This window comes from Sus scrofa, chromosome X (genome assembly GCF_000003025.6).
Source record: "Sus scrofa isolate TJ Tabasco breed Duroc chromosome X, Sscrofa11.1, whole genome shotgun sequence".
In the NCBI taxonomy this organism is placed as follows: domain Eukaryota; kingdom Metazoa; phylum Chordata; class Mammalia; order Artiodactyla; family Suidae; genus Sus; species Sus scrofa.
Window position 1 is genome coordinate 121,563,528 of NC_010461.5, and position 9,081 is coordinate 121,572,608.

Consider the following 9,081-nt stretch of genomic DNA (forward strand, 5'->3'; position numbering starts at 1 on the left):
GCTAGGGGTCAAAACAGCTGTAGCTGCCGGCCTACATCACCGCCACAGCAATGCAGGATAGGAGCTGTGTCTGTGACCTATCCCACAGCTCACAGCAGCGCCGGATCCTTAACCCACTGAGCAAGGTCAGGGATTGAACCCACGTCCTCATGGATACTAGTCGGGTTCGTTACCGCTGCACCACCACAGGAACTCCAAACTCTACATTTTCTACGAGAGTATTTTTTTAGAGGTAATTAACATTTAAATCAGTAGCCTTTGAGTAAAGCAAATTGGTTTCCCTATGTGGGTGGGCCTCGTCCAATCAGTTGAAGGTGTTTAAGCGCAAAGGTCTGAGGTTCCCCCAACGAGGAAGAAATTCTGCTCCAGACTGCCTTCACATTTGAACTGCAACACCAACTCTGCCCTGCACCTCTGGCCTGCAGGCCTACCCTGAGGATTTCAGACTTGCCAGCCCCCCAAAATCCTTAAAACACATCATAGATCTATAGCTATATCTATGCAAATATAGAAATGTATACATGAATATATACACGAGTAGATACATATATGCATTATATGTATACATATGTGCATATTGTACATGTGTGTGTATATTTTATATACATATATATTTGGATGGATATATTTGGACAGATAGAGCTCAGTGACTTGCTGAAGTCACAAAACAGCTTTGATGTGGAGCTCAGCCTAGAAGCCCCATCTCCTCACTGGCATTGGTTCCACCTACGAACGTTTGGCCAACACTTGCCTAGCCCTCCCCTTCCCACGTCTACACAGACATGGTGGGTTCATCTTTTCCTCTGGCCCCGTCAGAGCTCTGGAAACGTTCTCAAGCCACACCGTGGGCAGCCTTTTGCAGTCAAGAGGGCCGGGTGTGCAGAAGAGGCGGGTCTGCCGTCCCTGTTTCCGACCGCATTCAGAACCCTTCTGAAACGCACCACCACCCTTTCGGACTTTGGTGGCAGCTGGCAGTGTCTGACTGGTCCCACCCACCTCGGATGCCTCACCGGCTCCTTGAAGCGGGAGTCAGGGGCACCTGCCCGCCCCCACCTCACACCTAAATGCCAAGGCAAGCCGACTCCGTTTCTGACAGCAGCCCTCCCCGCCGGGCACCCACGCCAGGGCACTGAGCTGGGAATTCAGTGCCACTCTCAGAGCGCAGATCCGAAGGCCCAGCCAAGGCCGAGTCTCGCCCAGGGCTGGCCACGAGGAGGTGGTGCTCCTATGACGGACCGAGGGAAGCGGCTCAGGGTGAATGATCCGCTCTGGGCACAGGGACTTATTTCAAAGTCTCCTTGCAGGGGCCTTTAGGAGAGCTGGCTAAGAAAAGCACAAAAACGTGTCGTAGAGCTGGCCCCGTTATTCTCCAGTCCTCACACACGGAGCCCAGAGCTCATTCAAATATTTGCCAAAGTGCTTACAGATGCTGCAGCTTCTCTTGTTATGGACTCTAAGGCCACGGATCAGGGAAAGTGGATTCGCGAGACACCCTCGGCAGAGATGGCAAAGGCCCTAGCAGGTTAATGGCAGCAGAAGGAGCTGGTGCGGGGCCCCTGGCCCAGCGGGGGCTCTTTCCACTCCCTGCGGGGACAAAGGCAGCGCCTGGGAGCGCGAGGCGGGGGCACAGCCGGCCCCTCCCGCCTCCAGGCCGCAGCACATCAGGAGAGAAGGAAGACCACGCTCCAGGCTGCGGGTGGAGTGGGATGTGAGGCCGAAGACAGCCGGAACCTTCGGCAGAGGAAGTGCTGTAGCAACAAGGCCAGGCCTCTGAGCCCTCGGCCCCACCTTGGACCCGCTTTGATCCGCAGGGCCCAGCGGCGGAAGGGAAGACGCCTGGGATCAGCCACGGCTCCCAGTTCCTAGCAGGAAACGGGCGTGCTTTTCTCTCATGTGGGGACACGGTTTGTCACGGTCACATTAATGAGACCACGAACAGGGAACCCAGAGCATAACCTGTCTGAGGCTCTGGGTTTGGGCCGTCCGTGGTCTAGGCCAATCCTGAAGACACACCAGTGAGATCAGCAGGTGTATCCTCCCATTTTACACACGAGGAGACTCCAGGCCCAGAGAGGTTCGTGCCCTTACCTAAGGCCACACAGCGAGTCAGGCCTAGAGTCAGAACTCAGACTCCAAAATCGGGGCCCATGCTCACCTGCCACGGTTTCTCTTCCCCGCTCTCAGGGAGGGATCAAACATTCATGCCACGAATACTTTTCAAGCCCTTGGGAGGCCCTGTTCTGAGGGCCGAGCGCCGAGAAGGCAGTGGTGAAGAAAATGCCACAAGGTCCCTGTTCTCTGGATCTGATATTCCAGCGAGGGGAATGTACACGAATGACCCGATCACGAGAACAGAACTCAAGTGCAGAAAACAGTGAAGCCAAGGCATACGGGAAAGGGCCAGAGCGGCGGGTCTAAAGACTGGGCCTCTGGGGAAGAGGGAAACCACGAGGTTCCGATCAGGGTCTGGCCTCTGGGGGTGATGACCCGCGGAGCAACCCCATGTCCCCGCCTCCTCTGCCTGGGTGCCCACCCTGGAAGTGGCCGCCGAGCAGCGGCCTGGCCCAGGACCCTGCTGGCCCCAGGAAGTCAGGAAATGTGTGTGTGCGCGCGCGTGTTTCTTTCGAGGTTAAACTCATCCAAGTCTGGTTCATAAAGAAAGACAGACAATAAATGTGGGCAGAGAAGAGCTGGCCCTGGATGAGGAGACCCAGGCCGGGGAAGGCGACCTGGCCGGGGCCGCTCCATGGGTCCCGGGCGGGGGCAGGGCTTGAACCTCAGTACTGAAAGGGAGGAGATGAGAACGGAAACCCTAACCCCCAAGTGCTCACGGCTCAGGCAAACAACAAAGCCATGTTCCAAATAACAACTCTCTTAATTAGCCTCTTTCGTTCAGAAGTATCTGTGACCAGAGACCCACTTTTTTTTTTCTTTTGGTCTTTTTAGGGCCGCACCTGTGGCATGTGGAAGTTCCCAGGCTAGGGGTCGCGTTAGAGCTGCTGCTGCCGGCCTATACCACAGCCATAGCCACGCAGGATCCTTAACCCACTGAGTGAGGCCAGGGATCGAACCTGCGTCCTCATGGATATTAGTCAGGCTCGTAACCCGCTGAGCCACGATGGGAACTCCCTGCTTCCCTCTTAATGCTTCTACTCCGACGACAGTGGCCTGGAGTGTGCACGGTCGCGACTTTCAAGAGGGTCCCTGAGCTCATGCGATCCACCCAGGTCTTCGAGATTTTCCCAAGATGTCTCCTTGGCCACTGGAAGGTCCACGGCAACCCAGAAGGGGGGGACCAGAGGTGGAAGGGCTCCTCAGGAAATCCGGTTTACTTGCCCAGACCAGAAGATAGATAGAAGTCCCATGGTGGTGTGTCCCCACTGAGGCCTGGAGCCCTCCCACCAGATGGGAGAGCCTTGTCACCATTAAGGTGTTGGGACCCAGGGACCTCAGGAGCCCTGAACCCGAAATGCCTGATGTGCCACCTATAATACCAGGCCAGTGCCCCTTTGTGGGCTTCACCTCCCTCTCGGGTTTCCCAGAGTTCAATACCGCTGGTCCTATCAGGACCGGGCTGGGATGCCCATGCCAGGGGCAGGGCGGGCATCAGCGCACGGGGTATGCACGGGCCTTCCCAGGCCAAAAACGCGGTGACCAACAGTTGACCTCAGTAGAACTCGGATTAAAGCCACCCCCTACACACACACACACACACACACACACACACACACACACCCCAACGGGTGTGCCTGCATTGCTGCTTCCACTTGAGCAAATCCCTGCCGAGGTAGAAGGGCCTATTTGTTCTCTGTCAAATGGCACTTATCTCACACACACACAAACACACACACACACACACACACACACCATGAACTCTGCCTGTGGACCAGGTCAGAACTGGCAAATCTTCATCCCGGACAGCCGGTTACATTGGAATTTCGGAAAAACAAATCACGGTTTCGTCAAGTACGCCCCAGGCGATATTTGGGACGTACTTACAGTAAGGAATTTATTCACTGTTGACCTGAAATGCATTATTTAACTGGGCGTCCAGGATTGTATCTGGCAGCCCCATGCCTGCGGCCCACTTGGTGGCTGGCACCAGTCGCCGAAACTAGTCGATGGAGAAAACAAAGAAAGAAGATCCTGTTTTGCACAATATTTAGGGGATAAATACTACAGGCTGTCGCCGCGGCACTTCTTCCTCTTGTGACATTTTTGGAGGGCGTTTCCATCGTATAGAAAGCCCGGGTCTCGTGGGATGCAAATGAGACCCAGTCCCAGAGGGGGGAAAATGAGTTGGAAAAGCAGTTACAAAACAACCCCAGGGAATCCGAGGCCCGCGCGCTTCATCTGCCGAGTCTTTTATTCTCGTTAATTCCTAACAGTGTCTTTTAAATCCTGGACTAGAATTCGAGAACAGTCGGGGTGTGAGTGTGACAGTCATTACTCCTAGGAGACGCCCGCTCCGCCAGCTGGGCGCCCTCCGCGCGCGTTCCTGGTGCCACAGCGGCCTCCAGTGGTCGCGCGAGGAACCGCACGCCGTCTCCACCGCCGGTCCGAGCCGGCCCTGGCGGGGGCGGAAGACACAGCGGGGGCGGCGGCGGCGGCGGCCGCTCAGGGCCAGGCTGTGTGGGAGGATCGCGGCTCGAGAGGCACAAATCCAAGGGCGCCACGTGGAAACAAAGCTCTTCCCTGTTGCTGTGAAGACCGACCAGACCCGGGTTATATTTCATCCCGCAGGCCCAACTGTGACGTGTCCGCTGACCCGGTTTTACAGATGTCCTCTTCCAAACGGACTCAGCTTTGTGAATGTTTTTCTTTCACTATCAAGCCGTGGTGATGGAAATGTAAAAAAAAATTTTTTAATTAAAAAAAACCCTTTTGAATAGAATCAGAGAAGGCTGGGCTAGGAATAGATTCTTATTCTGCCAGTTGGTGATGCGTAAGTGGATCGCTGGGGGAGGGGGGAAGGTCAAAACCACCGGAATTAGGGCTCTCGCTCCCACCCTCTGCCTCTAAACTCCAACCTAGCAACAGTCTCGCTTCATTTCCGAGTAAGGGCGGCACCGCCGATCCATTATTGAAAACACACGGCTCCCGTGCCGTTGTTCATTTTCATATATGCAGCTCGGGGCAAAAGGTTCTCTGCCGCAGCTTCCCTTTGATTTGAAAGCAATACAAAGAATAAAGGGAAATGAAAAATGTGACCATAGAGGGGCGGGCGCTTGATCCTTACACACTTACACACACACACACACGCCTTCCAGGTACATACAAAGGCAATTTTCCGAACGGGTGGTCACCAGCCTTTCCCTTTTCACAAGTTGATACTCTGGCAGCCCCACAGCTTTCCGTTGGCTCCTTTGCACATCTTTTCAGCTGAAATCCACCTCCGGGGCGGGGACATTGGGGAGACCCAAGGACGGGACCGATGCCCGCGCAGCAGCCCCTGCAGCGGGGCCACGGTCAGCGGGACCGGAGGCGGCCACAGGAGAGGCGTGTGGACCTGGTCTGAGGCCTGCTTTCCCCCGGGACCTGCGGGGGACCTGCGGGGGAACCCGGCCCAGCGGCTTCCCGGCCCCAGCCTTCAGCGCCCCCTCGTGGAACGAGGAGCCGCCGGGGCGTCTTCTCCAAATTCTTTTTGCTCCTTCATTTCCCAAACATGTATGTGCCTAAACCGTGCCAGACACTGGGTTAGAGGCCGAGCATAGAGAACGGCAGAGGGAATGCCCCTTCTGAGAACAAGGTCATTGCAAAGCGACAGAAGGCGCACCAGAGGAGAGGTGTAAAGCCGGCTGCCTGCCGGGCCCTGCTGATGGGAGTGTAAATTCGCGCCACCTCTTTGGAGGCCAGTTTCGCACCAGCCTCCAGATTGTCACGTGCACACCCTAGAGCCTGCGCGCTGCTCCGGGCCACCATGGCATCCTAGGGGACATCGGGGAGAAGGGTGTGTGCTTAGCTGGGTAAAGGTCACGCACCCGCACTGCAGCCAGGACAGAGCCCCAGGGAAGCTGGGTCCCCGACCTCTTGTGCCACTATGGTGGCACGTGGGCTCTGCCTGCCACCCGGCAGATGGAAGAGGCGTCGGGACCAGGACACGTGGCAGGTCAGTAGGGGCCAAACCAGAAAGGTCTCTCTGAAGGCCAGGTGGAGGGTTTCTGTGTTTCCTCGTTTCACTGGAAGCCACTGGAATACTTGAAGGTGAGGGAGGTGCAAAGGGGCGACCCAGACAGTTCTGCAGGTCGCAGAGATCCTCCTGAGAACTCGGTGGACCCACTTGCTGTGGGGCAGGAAGGCGAAACCGCTTAGGAAGTGGTTGCGCGTCCAAGTGATAATAGGACGGTAGGGGCAGAGAGAGGCCTGGGCAGGTTCGGGATTCGCTCAGAGAGGTGAGATCCATGGCTTGTAGGTGGATGTCTACGCCCCTTGGAGCTGCAGGGCTCTCCCGACCCCCGCGGCCAGCAGAGTCCTGAAGGTCAAGGCTGCGAAGAGCAGCGCTCTCAGTGTTAACCTTTGCAGAAAAGTCTCGTGGATGAGCTGTGGTGGGAGAGCAAGGACGCGCTGCAGCTGCCAGCTTCGTCCTCCAGGAAAGCGCGTCATGTGCTCACGGGGAAATGCTTCCGATTTGCGTGTCATAGAAAAGCGGGGTTGGGAAAGCCGTTAGAAACTCTGCAGGGAGTTCCCTGGTGGCCAAGTAGGTAAGGATCCGGCATGGTCACTACTGTAGCTCTCTCTGGTCAATCCCCAGCCTGGGAACTTCTGCATGCCGTGGGTGTGACCAAAAAAAATTAAAAATAAAAAGATAAAGAAATCACGCAGTATAAAAAGCAGCTTGTAAACAGGTTGGAGAAGAAGAGGATGGAGAACAGGGTCGTTTCAGATACTGTGCCTGGGGAGGGCTCTGCCAGGTTAATGTGATGTTAGACTGTCTTTGCTTTGTGTATTTTTCTAATTTTTCTGTGATGAATATGTAAATACTTTTGCAATAAGGGAAGGATCCAGTATTATTTTTTTTTAAGAAATGACCTACTATGTCTAAATCCTCTGTTATCAGACAGGAAGCTGAGATGGGAAAAATCTCTTTGGACAGGAAGAAAAGAGAAATCCAATCAATTACTACTATAGAAAATCTTTTTTTTTTTTTCCTTCTGTTTTTTTTAGCGCTGCCCCCGCAGCATATGGAAGTTCCCAGGCTAGGCGTCGAAGCGGAGCTGTAGCCACCGGCCTATGCCACAGCCACAGCAACGCCAGATCTGAGCCGTGTCTGCGACCTACACCACAGTTCACGGCAACGCTGGATCCTTAACCCACAGAGCGAGGCGGGGGATCGTACCCGCAATCTCAAGGTTCCTAGTCAGATTCATTTCCACTGTGCCATGACGGGAAATTCTTTTTTGTTTGTTTCTGGGTTTTTTGGTGTTTTTTTTTTTGGTTGTTGTTGTTGTTAAGGACTGCACCTGCGGCATATGGAGGTTCCCAGGCTAGGAGTCAAGTTGGAGCTGGAGCTGTAGCCTGCTGGTCTACACCACAGCCACAGCAACACTGGATCCGAGCCATGTCTGCGACCTATACTACAGCTCACAGCAACACTGCATCTTTAACCCACTGAACGAGGCCAGGGGTCAAACCCGCATCCTCATGGATGCTACTCAGGTTCATTACTGCTGAGCCGCAATGGGAACTCCCAAGAAAATATTTGCTGTTGAAAAATCTTCCTCTGTATTTGAAAGCTCCTTGCCCTCTTGAAAGATTTTTTTCAAGGCTATATGCAAAGGGTCACTCCCCTTCTACAGTCAGCATGTTATTTTCATAATCGAGTGTGTATCCCCAAGTCATAAAAGTCTCAGAGACAGAAGGGGTTTTAGGGAGTCCTGTGGGGCCGGCTGGGTTTGGTCGTGGGGGCTGTCCTGTGTGTGCCTGCTACCACCCGCAGCCTCTCCACACTCAACGCCAGTAGCACCCCCTCCCCAACCGAGTTGTGACAACCGAAAGTGACACCAGACACTGCCAAATGTCCCCAGGGGCATGATCACCCCCGTTGAGATCCACTTGCCAAGGTGTTGCTTACATACCTCGGGTGACAGAGAGCTCACCCCACCTAGGAGCAGGCTCTTCCAAGCTTGAGTTGCTGTTAGACAGTCAGCCTTCCACTGAGCGGCCATCTGTCTCCCCACAGCATCGGTGCTGCTTCCGCCCTCAGGGCCATTAGCGCGCCCGTCCAGTCTCTCTTTCCCAGGATGCTTCTGCAGGGCTTGCAAGAGGGCGCCATGCTCTGCTCCCCATCGCCCCCTCCGCCTGCTCCGAGTCTCCTCTCCCGAGCGGAACGCTCCTCCCTCGGCTGGTCCTCACAGGACACGCTGGGTCTCCTGTTTCTCCGTGACGGTCCCAGGTCCTCGGCTACACGCGACTCCCCAGGTGCTGGCTGACCATGGCGCTGGCCGCCTCTCCTCCTGGACACCTTTTTTTGGCTTTTTTAGGGCCACACGTGCGGCATATGCAGCTTCCCAGGCCAGGGGTCGAATCAGAGCTATAGCCGCCAGCCTACACCACAGCCACAGCCACGCCAGATCCGAGCTGCGTCTGCGACCTACACCACGGCTCACGGCCACGCCGGATCCTTAACCCACGGAGTGAGGCCAGGGATCGAACCCATATCCTCATGGGTACTAACTGGGTTCGTAACCCGCTGAGCCACAATGAGAGCTCTGCCTGTGCCTTCTACACTTTGCGCTGCGCGCATATATTACGCAGTCACAGTAAACAAGCAGGCAGATAAGCACGTGGGACATGTTTCACCTGCTTCATTACCCGAGCCACCAGCCTGTCCTGACCCCTCTGGTGATGGATCTGTCTTTCGCATCCTCACTTCCATCCCCAAATACCCTCCGCATCTTCACTCAAGGCCACGTCCACAAGGCAAGGTGGAAAAAGACAAGGCGAGGCCCACCTAGGCCCCTGTAAGTCAAGGTAGCGAGTGGGGACTTTTCCCGTTGGGACCTCGGGAACTCACTCATTTCCTTCAAGACAAGTCAGCCCACCCGACTGGCCACCCCACTTCCTCCTCCTTTCCAGGGCGTC